This window comes from Pristiophorus japonicus, chromosome 7 (assembly GCF_044704955.1).
Source record: "Pristiophorus japonicus isolate sPriJap1 chromosome 7, sPriJap1.hap1, whole genome shotgun sequence".
Lineage (NCBI taxonomy): Eukaryota > Metazoa > Chordata > Chondrichthyes > Pristiophoridae > Pristiophorus > Pristiophorus japonicus.
Window position 1 is genome coordinate 98,843,660 of NC_091983.1, and position 16,862 is coordinate 98,860,521.

Here is a 16,862-nt window from a genome sequence, read left to right on the forward strand (position 1 = left end):
TATTGTTAGTTATGAATGCTTTTGAGAGTGAAGGAACCCCTGTCAGGGCTCAACAAGTTAAGACCTGAACCAGCCAGGACCCGATTTTATCTTTGCACCTGATCTGTACTGATCTATTTTAACAATAAACACTTAGGAGATCGGCTGCGTTGTGTCTCACACTTCAATATGATATACCAGCTGCTGTCTTGGAGCACATGGGCCCTGAAATTTTGTGGGGGTTCTACGGGCTTCCGCTGTAGCTTGAGTGGGAGACCATTGGAACCTTACAGGAACTTGCGAAGTTACGGCAGGAGACCTGAAGAACATATATGAAATTTCACGACCATTGGGGTCGCTTTTACCTGCATTGCTTGGGCAATTACCTATAGAGTGAATTGCCCACCCATTGTAGAACCCATCCGATATCCATCCTCGTTGGGAGCATGCATTCCTAAAATTAGCCTTTATAAATCTAATTGGATGGCTTTTGAATTCTGGTCAGATATCTCTGTTTTGGTTCACTCACTAATCCCGATTTAGTTTGTTATTCCAATGCTTTAGTTTCTTCAATCGACTCTTCTCGCACTGATTCTAACTTTCAGACATTTGGTGAGATTTGTTCTGTCCCTCCTTAACTGTTGATCACCTGCTCTTATGATATATGGGAGCCGAAATTCAACGACGGCCAATGCGGCGGTGTCGAATGGCCGCTGGTTTGTGCTCCAATGGCCGCTGCTTCCCAAATTCACCAGCTGCGTTTCAGCAGCAGTGTGCAGATCCACCCCTTTCCCCCCACCTCCGCAGCGCTCCTGCACATGCGTCGTTAAAGATGTCATCACACTGTGCACCGCCATGGCTCCGGCCCGGAAGCTAAAATCACTAGAAAAACTCATCCAGCTGCCTGTCGTTGCCCGTGACTGTTTTTTGTGTCGGTGCTTGGTGCCGGCTGAAGAGCTACTGCGGACTTCAAACGCGTGTTGCGTGCAAGTCAATTTTTTTGAACTATAGATTCTTGGAGTTTAATAATGTTTTTCTGTGGCACTTTTGACCACCTCATTCAGTGCTACTGGGCGGGGGACCTCACTCGGAACACCACAGAGGACTCATTGTCCAGATTGTGCATGGCAGGGAGGCACGGAGGAGGAGGTGCCGACGTCTGCAACGGCTCCAGAGGCAGCGGGCAAGGGAGACAGCAGCCATGGATGCCCAACATAGGGAAGGCCCTGGAAATGGGGAGAGACCTCAGCGCTGAGATATGGCCCTGGAAGAACCAAGAGGGAGAAGGCAACAAGCCAGCTACTATAGGTGGAGCCGACCAGAGAGGCGGGGCAAGAAGGGCCTATCATGGAAGCGTCGATAGACAGCAGTTTTCATTCATGGACCTAACGGATGACCGGTGTCTACATTGGTTCAGATTCAGGAAAGACATCGTGAGGGATCTGTGCGATCTCCTGCTGCCAGATCTCCAGCCGCAGACCAGGCTGAGGACAGCTCTGAACCAAAGTGACCATTGCACTGAATTTTTAAGCCACTGGCTCCTTCCAATTGGTGACTGCAGACATCTCTAACACATCACAGTTCCCCGCCCATCACTCTACTGGCAAGTGAATGATGCTCTCTATAGGAGAAGGGGCAAAAAACATTTCTTTCCCCATGACCAGGGGGAAGCAGATGGATCACCAGACCGGCTGTGTGTGCATTGCGGGGTTCCGCAGGGTTCAAGGTGCCATCGACTGCACAAACGTTGCCTTGAGAGCGCCACAGTACAATGTGGAGGCGTTCATCAACTGACGTTCACTCCCTGAACGTGCAGCTGGTGTGCGACCACCAGCGCAAGATCATGGCGGTTGATGCCCGGTATCCTGGCAGCAGCCACGATGCTTTCATCCTGCGCCAGACCGGTCTGCCTAGCTTCTTTGCTCGGGCAAATCAAGATTGTGGCTGGCTGCTTGATGACAAGGGGTACCCACTGTGCACTTGTTTGCTCACTCCCCTTCGCAACCCCAGGACTGCAGCGCAGCAAGCCTTCAATGACTCTCATTCAGCCACCAGGTGCTTGATTGAATAGTGCATCGGGATCCTTAAACAGAGGTTCCGTTGCCTGGATCGCTCTGGTGGAGTGTTGTAGTACTCGCCTGAGCGGGTCTCCTTATTCGTGGTGTTCTGTTGCGTGCTTCCCAACCTGATAATCATCTGGAGGACAAGCCAGTAGTAGCACCTCAGGAGAAAGCACAGGAGGAGGAGGTTGCAGCTCGCCGGCCACGCAGGAGACGTCGTCGCCATCCCAACCCTACAAGGGAAGTGCAAACCCGGTTCATTGTTGCTCATTTCCGATGAGCTAATACCCACCTCACCCTTCATCTACACATCTCAATGGCCATCCCAATGAGCCCTTTTACACATCATTGTCCATAGTGAAATGATAACCTGCATAGATATGGGAACACAAAATAAAGATTTATTACACAATAAAGAAAGGTGCCAAAAACATACACATAATAATTTCTCAACCTTGTGCATCTCCTTATAACCCCTCTTATGCAAACCTATTCTCGAACTACGCCGCAGTGTCTCCGCTGTGGCTGTATCAAGGGTCTGAGTAGGCTGCTGTGTTTCAGGTGTTGAAACTACAGATGTCCTTCGAGGACGCCCTCGATCAGCTCTGGCCCTGGAAGGGCCGGCTGCAGACTGGTCAGCACCCTCCTGGGTGCATTCAGTCGGCCTTGGCTTGGGCGAGTCCATGCTTCTCGGCAATGACGGAGTGACAGGTCTGGGGTCAGGACTGCCGTGATCCTGAGAGAGCACATCATTATCATCCTGGCCCGAGGAGCCTGTGCCACTCCCCGGGGGCAGCATTGCCACCAATCTGAGGGAGCACAGGTCAGTGGTGAGGCGTGACACCGGAAGATCCGTGGACCCTGGTGGACCCAGCCGCAATGGCAACAGACTGTTCTCACGTGGCATCCAGCTGAGACTGCATGAGAGCAGTCACAGTCTTGATGCCACCAGAGATGACAGCAGTAAGACACTTTGTGGCATGTTGCCCAGAGTGCATGAGAGCAGTCAGAGCTTCCAGGGCCGCGGCCATTCTCGCCAAAGAAGCACAGCGACGCTCGTTCCCTTGTGCCTGTGCTGCAATGGCAGCCGCCACATCTCCAACGAGATGCAGTATCACAGTTAGATCCGCACGGTCTCTCTGGGAGTCCACCATCGTCTGCACACTGGCAATGATGGGCTCCATGGAGTGTGCACAGAGCTGTCCATGGTGTGGGAGGCTGACTCCTCCATGCTACTCACCACTTGAGACAGGCTCTCGGGCACCCTTGCAATTGTGACCAGTATCTGGGAATGTTGCTCCCAGTGAGATCGGCACGGCCGGAGGCCACAGGGAAGGCAGCATGTGGGCCCATGAGCCTCTGCCTGGCTCCCTATCACCAATCCTCTGTGGTTCCGCACGGTTGTGAGAAACCTTCGCCTGCAAAGCAAAGAAAGCTTGGTGAGTAGCAGTGAATTCACAGTGTGCATCAATCACATGCAGCTGGTACTCAAAGATGAAATGGAGCCTCCATTGTGAGAATGCACACATCTCTATAGAGGCTTCAACAGTCACATGCAGCTTCAATGACTATGCAGTGAAGGTGGGAAAGAACAGAAGGTGAAGGAGAGTGCTGCAGATGGAAGGTGAGGAGTTGGGGGAGCATGTGCTCACTTTCATCAGGCCAATGATGTCGCTGAGCCTTTTGTGGCATTGGGTCGCCATCCGGTCATGGATTGAGGTCCCTGAGACCTCCACACTGATCTTCCCTCCAGGCATTTGTGAAGATTTGGCGACTGGGTCTGCCTGTGTCTGGGTAGAGCACTCACCTCCTTCCCTCCACACCCTCGATCAGGGTCTCCAGTTCAGCATCTGAAAATCGGCTCACCCTCCTTGCTCTTGCATGATTCGCCATTGCCTGTAATGAAACGCTTCCCCTCCTCAGGGCCTAGCTGCAAATCCAGGGAGCATCTGGCTCATTAGGAGTATATCAGCACCTTGCCTCATCACTCTTATGCAGAGCAGTCACTGATTTCCATTTATTTCCATGTGCTTATCACATGGACTCGCGCTGTATTTCCTGGTGGCAGTGTTTTAAAGGATGAGATCTTCGATTATCATGCATATGCTGCTTATTCTTGCTTGAGCTGTTGTGAAATTCCTTTGATGACTTTTAGTTTGAGCAGTCATTCTGTGGAGCGAGGTGTTTGTATTCTAAGGCCCATCAGCAATTGTGCTGGTAATGCTATAGCATCTCCCGGCGTGTTGTGATAATTAAAATGGTTTTGACCTTTTATTTGCTTTAACAATTGATTATTTTGCAATTTGAAGGATTTTTTCAGCTTTCCCATGAGATGATGGATACTTTGATAATGAGACATCTGGTTGAATTCCACTGCTTTGCTAAATTTCTGAACTCTATACTTGCAAACTGAAGACTATTATCTGAAATTACTTAATCTATGATACTGATTCTAGAAAACTGATGAATAGCAAATTGATAATAGTCCACAGTTATTAAATGTTGATTGGAATGGAAGTCAAATCTATCTATCCCAACCTCCTGCTAGTCTGCACACTTTATTTCTGTAGGAGTTGCATGTCGGACATTGACTGACCACATCTGCAATTTGTGCCGACATACCAGAACGATCTGGCTAACCTTTTAGATTTTTTAATTTCTTGGTGGCTTTTATATGATTTTCCCAATATAAGTTTTCTCAGGCTGGCAGACTCAAGAACTTTTGTGACTTTTAAAGATAAACCTCTCCTCAATAATCATTTCATTATAAATACTAATACTGTTGTAATGTTGGATTTTGTGTTTGGAAATCTTTCCAAGAACTGTCATTTAAATTTCTCGCAGTTTCTGTTATCTCATAAAGCCTTGCTTGTGGCATTAGAAGGCAGGATACCATCCATACAGTTATTTGGTCATCTTTGCTAGTTACCCCGTTGGTTTTAGTTAGATAGTTCTGACTCAATGCATCATTTAGTACAGCTCTGTACCTCTCACGCATCTACAGTTTGACAGTAGATTACAACATACTCTAAAGTCTTGATGAAGTTTCATGAAGTGTCTTTATCATAATTGTCCCAAACAATTTACAACCACTCTCCATCACAAAATTTCTAGAATACACATATTTGCACCCAAATACCATTGCTTAAATTCTTTCTGTATTTGGTTTAAATGCTCATGAGGCGAATGTTTGGGTTGTCCCTGCAGTAATAGTATATGTCTCAACTGGAAGTGTTGACACTAATCCACATTGGCTTGGTCGCATTGTAATATTTCAGCACTTGTATTCTATTGCTACATGTTGCAGCTCTTGAAGATTCCCATTATACTCATCAGTCTAATGCCACACTGTGCCTTTTCCAAGTAGCTTTCATGCCACTTTTGTGCTAGCTTACTTGCCAAGATACTTTTTTGCTGATTTTTAATTTTCATGTTTAATTGCTTCCACTCTTTTTGCATCAGCTTTGAATCCTGCTGTGAGTGAATGTGTAACTGGCTTCTTGTATTTTGAATATTGCAATTATTCATATTCAACTTCACGTTGTGTTTTACTCATTGTAGGACTTTTTCTTTGGTCACACTTCTGTTCATTCTCTCAGGATATCACTTCCACTCCTTCAAGGTCATCTAGCAGCTGTGACTTAAAGAGTTGGAAATGTTTTGAAACTCAGGTGATCCCAAAGGCATTCTGATACATTTAGATCTTCCAAAGGACCATTAAATGTGTGTCGCTTCATCCAATTGTAATTTTCAGTCGCTGCAGTTTGTATCAAGTCTGCTAAAGATTTTAGCATTTGATAACTTTCTTTATCATATGCATTTAATCCTGTTCCCTTTCTATGGCTTTATTTATACCTTTAGTTCTCACTTGTTCACAGTTTGACTTCACTACAGTCCCCACATCCAGGCTTGCTTCTTTGACTTTCTTTATTATACCTGTATCAAGTTTATCCATTCTATCCAGATTATCACAAACTTTATTATGAAGTGCAACTGGCACTTTAATTACCGGTTGGTTGAACATCAGGCTTTCGTCGAATGCTCTGCTTTCCTGGAGTTCATCTTTAAATACATCAGAATACATCTCTGTCATTTTATACACCTATTGTTAGTAATTGCATTAATTCTTTTCATTAAATCGAACTATTGGCATGCTTGTAGTCCAAACACAGGCTATAAACAATGTTTCAGAATTTGAAATGTTAGGTTTTGGAATTGATCGACATTCACACACCATGTTAGATTTTCTGGTTGCCTTGATTTAGTGCCCGAATACTTTGCATTAGACTTACCTGACTGTTTACACAACTTTACATTGAGCTCCCGTTTCCAGCTTAAAATCAAAAGTTCTGTTGTTGTCTCCTGTCCGAATTGCATCGATATAAAATGTATCCTCAGCACTCAGACTGCTCTTCCATTTTGCGAAGTTTCTTTTCTATCGTTTGCTTTTCCAATGTAGATGGATTTCCTCCAGTTTTGCCTATTGTAATAAAATGTTTTTTATACACCACATACACATTTGGCCATATGCTGAACAATTTTCTTCCCGTGATTTACTGCAATACAATCCATGTTCTGTTGCTGACCAACTTGATTTAGTTTCTTTTTTATCATACCAAAGGACATTTCTGTTCCATTCATTACTTTTAACACACATTAATTCTGCTATTGTATAAGTGGTCTAGCTGCTATTGCTCTGCAAATATCAAATGCTTTCTATAGATGAAGACTCTTCTAATCTGGCTCTGACTTCATCATCTACGATACCAAATACTATTCTACTTTAATGAGCCTGTCTACATGGAATCCGTACTCAAAAAAAAATGGGGCTAGAACCTCCACTTTTTTTGCATGCATACCGCCCACTTAACGCCCATTTTACCACTGAAATTACATATAACGCCCAAATATCACCCATTTTGGCACAAAATGGAAACTGACGGGCATTTCTAGGAAACTTATCACCGAGCGTTACTTTCCCCATGTGCTTAACACCCGGAAACAATATTACCGCCCGCCCACTTTTTTGGGGCGAAATCATCAGAATGGGCGAAATCAACGTCCATAATATCGCCCAGTGTTACTTTCCACACGGAATTAACACCGAAATTCACTAATACTGCCCGCCCACTTTTTTTATCATAAAGAGCACATTTGGTGAAACTAACGCCCAGGAGATCGCCCACCGTCACTTTCCTCACCTCGCACTCATATCGCCCACAATATCGCTCGCCCCAAAAAAATCGCCCACAAAAAGTGGAACTGTTCTGAACGAACGCCAGCGTTGTGGCTGACATTTTAAAAATCCCACTCTTACGTGAGGATCTGATATCTGAACGATTTGCTTGAAAGAGCATTTATGTGAGTGACAACATTGACACATAGCTGTATGTGTGCAGCTCAGACATCAATGGTGCCCATCACCTTGGTGCCAGTTAAAGTTTACGTTGATGTTAAGTTGTATTTAACCCTTTCATGTTAAGGAATCATCACCAGTGTGTAACGGTGCAGCTATCTGAGACAATGCGCAACAAGGTTATGTTCAATAACAAAAATTTTATACCAACATTAGTCTGAAATCATAAGTATCACAGGCAATAACACCCAACCCCCACCCACACCCCACTTTTTCCACCATTGACATCAATCTCATGTTCAACATGTCCAGCAACACAGAATACAAAGGCAAAGCAGGAGCGTGGTCCCCAGCCCCCATACATTGCAACAAATTGCATACACCCAGATGGAAATATAACACCGCCATCACCTGTGCACACGCACCTCACTTCCCTTCCCCCCTCCCCTTCTTCTCCCCACCTCTAACCCTTCCCCTCCTCACTCCACGGCGCCAGGTCGAGGAGCTTCTCAGGCGGTGCCTCATTGTGGGGGATGAAAGCAGATGCGGTGGTTGCTTGGGTACGGGAACAGGGGGTGCCGAGGGGGCAACATTCTCTGATGCAGAAGCAGGATCTTGGTCTTTGCTCTCATCTGTCATTTGCAGTCGTGGTGCAGAACCTAGGAGTGGAGTGTCATGCTCGGGGACCACTGGGAGGCCTGTGGCAGCAGTGTTCCTGGCTATCGCATCCAGGGCCTCTGCCAATCGCGGAATATACTCGGTCATGGTGGCCAGCTGTTGGGATATGCCCCCCAATGCTTCGATGAGCTGATCACTAATGTCTACCGTCCTCCTGGACGACTGTACCATCTCTCTGCTCTCGTGGCACTCGTGGAACAGACCTGCCGCATCCACAGGACCTCCGCGGGGTCGACGCTGTCCTGGGGACAAATGGGGTGCCCTGTGGCGAGGTGCTTGGGGCCGGTACCTCCAGAGTGGAGGTGGGAATGACTGGAGGACCACTTGGGGTGGAATGGCTTCTGGAGCGTGGCGATGCAGGTTCCTCGAAATCTGCGCTCTCATCCATGGAAAACTGACCCAGCGGATTGACGGGCGAGAATCGGAGCTCCTCAGCACCAGATGTTGGAGAGTCGGGCCCTGCGCCCCCACCTTCTGGCCTCTGTAGTCTTGCCTGGGGCCGCGCTGCTGGCTGAGCTGAAAAACACAAATTAGGTTATTAGAGGAGAAGGGGGTGCTAGGGTCACAAGGTGATTCCAGCGCTACACACAGCATATGCACGACAAAAGCACCACCGCTATCAAGGTCATCACGACATCACATTTCATGGCCATCAACACATTGTGCATTGCAATGAGTTTCATTAGGCCATCATTATTTCTATGTCAATTTTTGAAATCATCTATCATATATGATTGTTCAGATATGAGTGGGTGTGGCATCTATTGACTTTACATTACGTAATGGTGGCATCACTTCAGGGTCTGCAGATGCGTCCATGGCTGTCCGGGGGTGCTTCCCCACGAGTGCGAGCACCCGCTCCTCCATCTCCGTGATGTCGCTGGGGATTGGTGGCCCCCCCACCCGTTCACCTCTGCACTGACCTCATCGTCGATAGCTTCTGTAAAAGGTACCAGGACGACATGGCATGAGATCATTGCGTGGTACTGTCACCGAGACTGATACATGAAAATTATCTTTCTTTGCCTAAAGACGTGCACCGTAACTGCAGGCTTTGAGTAAAACATTCCCGGTAAAAGTGAAATACCTCACATCTGATCATAGTCACTCATGACTGTTACAAATCAAATTATATAAATGGATAAGTACATGTAAATCAATGTAATACTTACTCTTGTGGATCCCATAAGATCGTTCCATCGTTTGCGGCATTGGTTGCCCTCACGCATCTTGTTGGTCACTGATGACATCACCTCTGCTTTCTCGGTCCATATCTTATGGTAGGCCTTTGGGGTGGGCTTCCCACGCCCTCCCTGTGTCAAATCACCCGAGCGTGACTTGACCTCCTGCAGGAGGGAGGTATTTGCCTTGTTTGAGAACCTTATATCTCTTTTGCGCCCGCCAATGTGCTCTTCTCCCATCTCACTGCTCTCTCCATCATCAGTCTCCACAGCATGCTGTAATGCCTCCTCCTCTCTCTCCATTATAGGCTAAATTCGGGCAAATATGTGGCTGGTAACAGCTACTTTTTGTTTGGCTACTTGCTGTGAAGCTCTAAAGTCTCCCTCCTTCCTCCCAAAGCAGCCACACTACACCCAGACACACCTTCAGTCCCTCTGAGCTCCCTCTCTCTTAGTCTCCTCTTCTGCGCATGTCATGATGACCCTTGACCTCCAGAATCGTGGGAATCGAGCGTTGCCATGCCGTTGCTAAGGACAGCCACACTTTACGGCAGACGGTCAAAAAAATTTAACGCTACCGCCCATTTTATATCGCTCACAGTAACGCCCATTTTCAAATATGGAGATTAGGTGCTTTGAGAATGGGCGAGAAGCCGGCAATCTGAAAACCCTTTTTTAACGCCCATGACGGAAATATCGCCCATTTTACCACAAAAGTGAAGGTTCTAGCCCTTAACCTTTTTCACAAATCTATTTAATATCTATTAACGCTTAAAACCAGTTTTAAACACAACTTTCATATGTAATATTCTCGCAATGTAATAACTTACAAAAGGGAATTAGATAAATACTTGAAAATTAAAATTTGCAGGGCTATGGGGAAAGAACGGGGGAGTGGCTCTTTCAATGAGCAGGCACAGACACGCTGGGCTCAATTGCTTCCTCATGTGCTTATTATTCTATGAAGTCTGAAATATTCCTCTAGCTTGTCCAGTACTACATTCTATTTATTCTCTCAACAACAACAATAACAGTTTGCATTTATCTAGAGCCTTTAATATAGAGACACATCGAAAGAAGCTTCTCAGAGACATAATTCAAAAATACAATTGGACACCAAGCCGAAAAAGAAACTATTAGAAGAGGTCACCCAAAGCTTGGTCAAAGAGGTAAGTTTTATGGAGGGTATTAAAAGGAGGAAAGGGTGGTGAGAGGCACAGGGTTTTAGGGAGGAAGTTTCAGAGCAAGGGACCTAGGAGGCTGAAGGGGACGCGGGGAATGCACAATATCATGACAATCCACTTCTATCTTTTATTTCCTCTTTTGGCATGACTCACAGAGTGCCTAAAGGTGTTTGGGAGAAACAATTTTTCAACATATGCCTGCTATTTTTTACATGACAGAATAAAAATTCAATGGGGGCCAAAAATGGGCATACAGGAGCCACAGGGATTAATCCTCGCACCTGAATAGATAGGCCCAAGGCGCATGTGATATTTGACCTTGGGCCTCATTATCATCAATCCAGGCAGCTCACCGGTGAAGCAGACTCGAAGAACGGGCTGCTGCAATGCCACTGAACCAAATTTGGTAAACAATATTAATGTCTCATCACTAGATAACACCTCCCAGAACACAACAGTCCCCCTGTACTGCACAGAAGTGATAGCCTATATTATATGCTCAAGCCCTGGAGCACATCTGACACCTCAAGCTGGTTCACTAGGGGTGGTGATAGGTCAACATAATGGGGGAGAAATAGGGCTCTGTGGCGGTGTTCTTTAAGTGCTACGAGGCCTCCTAACACTCGAAAATGGTATCCGTGATACAAGTGCACACTTCCGACTGGAAGTGCGGCAGTGGCCATCTTGGTAAAAGGGTTTTGCGGACGTGCACTTCACGACTGCTGACAGCATACAGAGCAGGCAGAGTATGATATCAATCAGTCTGCAATGCTGGTTTGACACCAGCACAGTCATTTTGGAACTCCACGCTCCAGCCAATACTCTATCTTAACCTCGCACAGCTGAACACAATGTTAAGCGGCATGGAGGATCCACCACCAGTGCTATTTAAAGAATTCATGAACTATTTACAGGTTAGTTGTTGGGTTATTTTGATGACCTTTCATCAGAACTAGAAAAAGTTAGATCTGTAACAGATTTTAAGCAAGTGCAGGGGGCAGGGAAAGGGGGGAGGGGAGGGAAGAACAAAAGGGAAGGTCTGTGATAGGGTGGAAGGAAGGAGTGATTAAATGACAAAAGGGATGATTGTACAAAGCAAAAGGAGATGGTAATAGGATAAGTAAAGAAATAAAAGATGGGTCTAGAAGAGGTGTAAATGGGAATGGCAGAATCATTAACAACTGCCATCTGAAAAAATAATGGCAGAGGTTATGATCTGAATTGTTGAACTCCATGTTGAGTCCAGAAGGCTGTAAAGTGCCTAAACGAAAGATGAGGTGCTGTTCCTCGAGCTTATGTTGAGCTTTATTGGAACAGTGTAAGAGGCCAAGGACGGAGAGGTCAGAGTGGGAATGGAGTGGAGAATTAAAATGACAGGCGACCAGAATCTCAGGGTCACACTTGCGGACTGAACGGAGGTGCTCTGCAAAGCGGTCACCCAATCTATGTTTGATCTCTCCAATGTAGAGGAGACCACATTGTGAGCAGCGAATACAGTATACTAAATTGTAAGAAGTACAAGTAAATCGCTGTTTCACCTGGAAGGAGTGGCTGGGGCCCTGGACAGTGGGAAGGGAGGAGATAAAAGGGCATCTCCTGAGCTTGCACGGGAAGGTGCCGTGGCAAGGGGAGGGGCTGTTGGGGGTGATTGAGGAGTGGACCAGGGTGTCGTGGAAGGAGCAGTCCCTTTGGAATGCTGAGAGGAGAGAGGAGGGGAAGGTGTGTTGGGTGGTGGGATCACGCTGGCGGTAGCAGAAATAGCGGAGGATGATCCGTTGAACTTGGAGGTTGGTGGGGTGAAAGGTGAGGACAAGGGAAACACTGTCATGGTTCTAGGAGGGAGGGGAAGGGACGAGAGCAGAAGTGGGGGAAATGGAATGGGCATGGTCGAGGGCCTTGTTAACTACGGCGGAGGGGAATCCTTAGTTGAGGAAAAAGGAAGACTTATCAGAAGCAATCGTATGGAAGGTGGTGTCGTCAGAACAGATGCGACGGAGACAGAGAAACTGGGAAAATGGATTAGAGTCCTTACAGGAAGCGGGGTGGGAGGAAATGTAGTCTAGGTAGCTGTGAGAGTCAGTGGGCTTATCGTGGATATTTGTCGATAGCCCACTGACTGGAGAAGTACCACCAACGCTGCCTCCACAAGATCCTGCAAATCCACTGGGAGAATAGCCGCATCAACGTTAGTGTTCTCACTCAGGCATCATCATCATCATCATCATAGGCAGTTCCTTGAAATCGGGAAGACTTGCTTCCACTCTAAAAGTGAGTTCTCAGGTGACTGTATAGTCCAATACGGGAATTACAGTCTCTATCACCACAGTCTCCGTCACAGGTGGGACAGACAGTCATTGAAGGAAAGGGTGGGTGGGGAGTCTGGTTTGCCGCACACTCCTTCCACCGCCTGCACTTGTTTTCTGCATGCTCTTCAAACACTCTCTTCCTCGGGTGATTGAAGGCTGCGCTGGCGCACTAGAGGCGGTGTTGGACCTTGTCGCCGATATCTGCATGTGCTGATAGTAGGTCCCCGAGGTATGGAAAGTGATCCACGTTGCCAAAGTTCTACAGGTGTGCTAATGGAGGTGACCACCCATTCCATGTTGGAAAGGATGGGCTAGGAGCACCCCGCAAAGTCCTGTGCCAAGTTGGTGCTGGACTCCTCCATGCTTTTTGACATTTAGCACAGGCTTTCTGGTTGTGTACACCCAACAGCTTTCTCTGTAGTCTGCCCCATCAAAGTCTTCATCTGAGTCCTCTGCAGCAGAACTATTGTGCGACCTCGCCCTCTGGCAAGCTAGCACCTGCCCTACCCTTTCCTCCAGCTCTGGCTCCTGCACACTTGTGCCCATTGTCTCACCACGTGCAGATCCCTCCTCTATCCAATCCTCGAAAATGCTGTGTCAGTATCTGAGCTGGTGGCTGTGACTGTGTGATCGAGTAATGGTGTCTATTCATCTTCACTGTCTTTTTCCTCTTCCTCCAATGGCTGGACAGGTTCCAGTTCTGAAATAAGAAAAGGGTTAAGGGTTGGGTTGTGGTGAGGGGAGAGGGAAAAGTAAGAACTTCCCCTCATTGAACTCCATCTGCCATAGTTTTCCCCATTCACCTAGTCTGTCTATGTCTCTTTATAATGTCTTGCTCCTACTTTTCAGCCTTCAAACAAAGCAGTAACATATTTTATATAGTAACTTTCACAATCTCAAGACATCCCAAACCAAGTACTTTTGAAATGTGTAATGAGGAAATGTGGCAGTCAATTTGAGCACAGCAAGGTCCCACAAATAGCAATGAGATAATGACCAGATAATCTGTTTTACTGATGTTGGTTGAGAGATAAATATTGGCCAGGAGCTCAGGGAGAACTTTCCTGCTCTTATTCGAATAGTGCTGTGGGATATTGAACAAAGGTGGGTAAATGATCTAATTCAATAGTGGAAGAGGCTTGAGGGGCTGAATTTTGTACCCCTGTTCCTGAGAGGGTAGACGGGGCTTTGGTTTAACATCTACTCTGAAAGAAACACCTTCATCAGTGCAGCACTCCCTCAGTACTGAACTGAAGTTTCAGTCCATATCATTTGCTCGAGTGGGATTTCAACCTTCTCAGTCGGAGGTGAGAGTGCTACCACTGAGTCAAGGCTGACACCTTTTTAGGGATCTTTCAGGTAATCTTTGGTTAACCCCTTTTTTAAAGTCTTGTTTTCTACCTAGTCTTGTATCTGGAAAACTCTTACATGATGCGGGCACAAATCACTATTTCTCAAATTTACTGCCTTAACTTGAGGTATTATTAAATGGAACAGCCTACATGAAAATACTTTTCACATATTTCAACACCTCAACTTTGATATTTGTTTGCAATGTAAAATGAGACTAAAAGGAAATAATGGATGAATTTCACACTTCACCATTGTAATTTTGGTGGAAATGTGTTTGAAAGCCTGGAGATTCACCTTGAATGTATATTTTTAGGCAAGACTTGTAGAGACGCCCTCCTCAATTTTATGTTAAAAACAATCAGCAAGTTTAAAGGTGATTAATATAAGTAAACGTAGTGATCATAGTATCATAAGGTTTAGATTAGCTATACAAAAGGACAGGGAGCAATCAAGAGTAAAAATACTTCATTGGAGGAAGGCCAATTTCAGTGGGATAAGAACGGATCTGGCCCGGGTAAATTGGAGTCAAAGAATGGCAGACAAAACTGTAATCAAACAATGGGCGGCCTTTAAAGAGAAAATAGTTCAGGTACAGTCAAGGTACATTCCCACTAGGGGGAAAGGTAGGGCAACTAAAGTCAGAGCTCTTTGAATGACAAACGAGATAGAGAGTAAAGTGAAGCAGAAAAAAAGTGGGTATGATAGATATCAGGCCGAGAATACATTTGAAAATCAGGCTCAATATAGAAAGTTCAGAGGAGAAGTGAAAAAGAAAATAAGAAGGGCAAAGAGAGGGTTATGAGAATAGAATGGCAGCTTGTCATGTATCCTACATGGTTACTGCTTATACTATTACAAGGTGTGCCACCAGAGGACACTGCAGTGGGAGACTTATAGGTTACCTGTACAGGTGAGCCAGGTGTAGTATAAAAGGCAGGCCACCATGTGTGATCCTCACTCTGGAGTTACATTAAATGGACTTAGGTCACTACAGTTCAAGCATAACACATTGTCTCGTGAAGTCATTATTAGAGCATCTGAAGACATAACAATTGGCGACGAGATTACGGATCTTCACACGAAAATGGCTAACCTTGATACGTTGCAGCAGTTCACCGATGGTGATGATTGGGAAGCCTTTGTGGAGAGGCTCGACCATTTCTTCACAGCAAACGACCTGGCAGGCGACAATCCGCCCACACTGGCTGATAAACGCAGAGCTATCCTGCTAACCAGTTGTGTGCCCACAGTCTATGGCCTCGTCAGGGACTTGCTGGCACCAGCGAAGACAACGACCAAGATGTACAAGGAGCTTGTAACGCTGATCCAAGAACAACTCAAGCCCAAAGAGAGCATCCTCACAGCCAGACACTGGTTTTATACACACCGACGGCCCGAAGACCAGGAGATCGCGAAATATGTTGCAGACCTCAGGAGGCTGGTGGCACCGTGTGGTTTCGCCAATCACCTCACCGAAGTGCTGCGGGATATCTTTGTCATCGGAATCAGCCATGAGGACCTTCTTCATAAGCTACTATCTGCAGATACCACAGTCACACTGCAGAAGGCCATCTCCGTGAGCCAGGCATTCATGACCTTGACCTGCGGCACTAGGCGGATGACTCATCCTCAGGACTCAAACCCGGCAAATACTGTGCACAGAATGGCTCCTTTTAGAGGCTGGACTGTAGAATGTGAATCTTCTCAGGGGAGAGAGAACAGGCCCCCAAGTCCCTTAACTCAGAGTCCGCCGAGGGCGGGCTAATCGAGTAGCACCATGCTGGCGTTGCAGAGGAAATCACAGGGCTCACCAGTGCCGTTTTAAAGACTATGTATGTAAAACTGCAGTACCAAGGTCCACCTCCAGCAAATGTGTAAAAGAAATATGACTCACTGTGTTGATGAAGAGTCTGCAGATGGCCATGAATCCAGCGCGGATTATGAAATGATAGTCAGAGAGGCAGCTCAGCCCCACGATGAGGTATATAGCATGTTTACCTGCATCACAGAGTGTTCCCCGTTGAGGATGGAAGTTGAGATAAATGGCGTTCCAGTCTTCATGGAAGTGGACACGTGGGCGAGCCAGTCAGTAATGAATCAAGAAGCCTTCATTCATTAGATTATGGGACAATCAGGCTGAATGATCCAAGTTGGTCCCGGTTCAGGCAAAGCTGCACACCTACACCAATGAACTTATCCCAGTCATTGGTAGTGCGGATGTAAAGGTACTCCATGACGGTGCGGTGCACAAGTTATCTCTGTGGATTGTTGCAGGTGATGGACCAACGCTACTCGGAAGAAGGTGGATGGAGAAGATCCATTGGAGCTGGAAAGATTTCACCCCTCCAGTGATCAACGTCCCCCGCGCTCAGAGGCAAAGCAAACCCCCACCTGAGGTTGGATCTGGCACCAGAGAGCAGGCTAGCACAGCACCCGAGACACAGACCGCTCAGCACGACTGTGTGGAGATGATCCAGCCAAGACGACCTGAACGCACCTTCCAGGCTCCCGTGGCAGGACTCCGGAGGAAGAAAATCGGACCCAGAGGCGACTTCCCAGCTTCGGTAGCAGAACCCGTGGAGAAGAGGATCACAGCAGTCGACATCATGGATGGAAGAAAGATGGCGCCCAAACCACGAGGTGAGGTGCTGAAGAAAAAGATGGCGGCGGCCGGACCCGAGGTGCAGCGCTGATGGAGCAATCACGTGGCACCAAACAAAGAAGAGAATTGGGGGTAAAGATAGCAAGGCTCTCTTAAAGGAGGC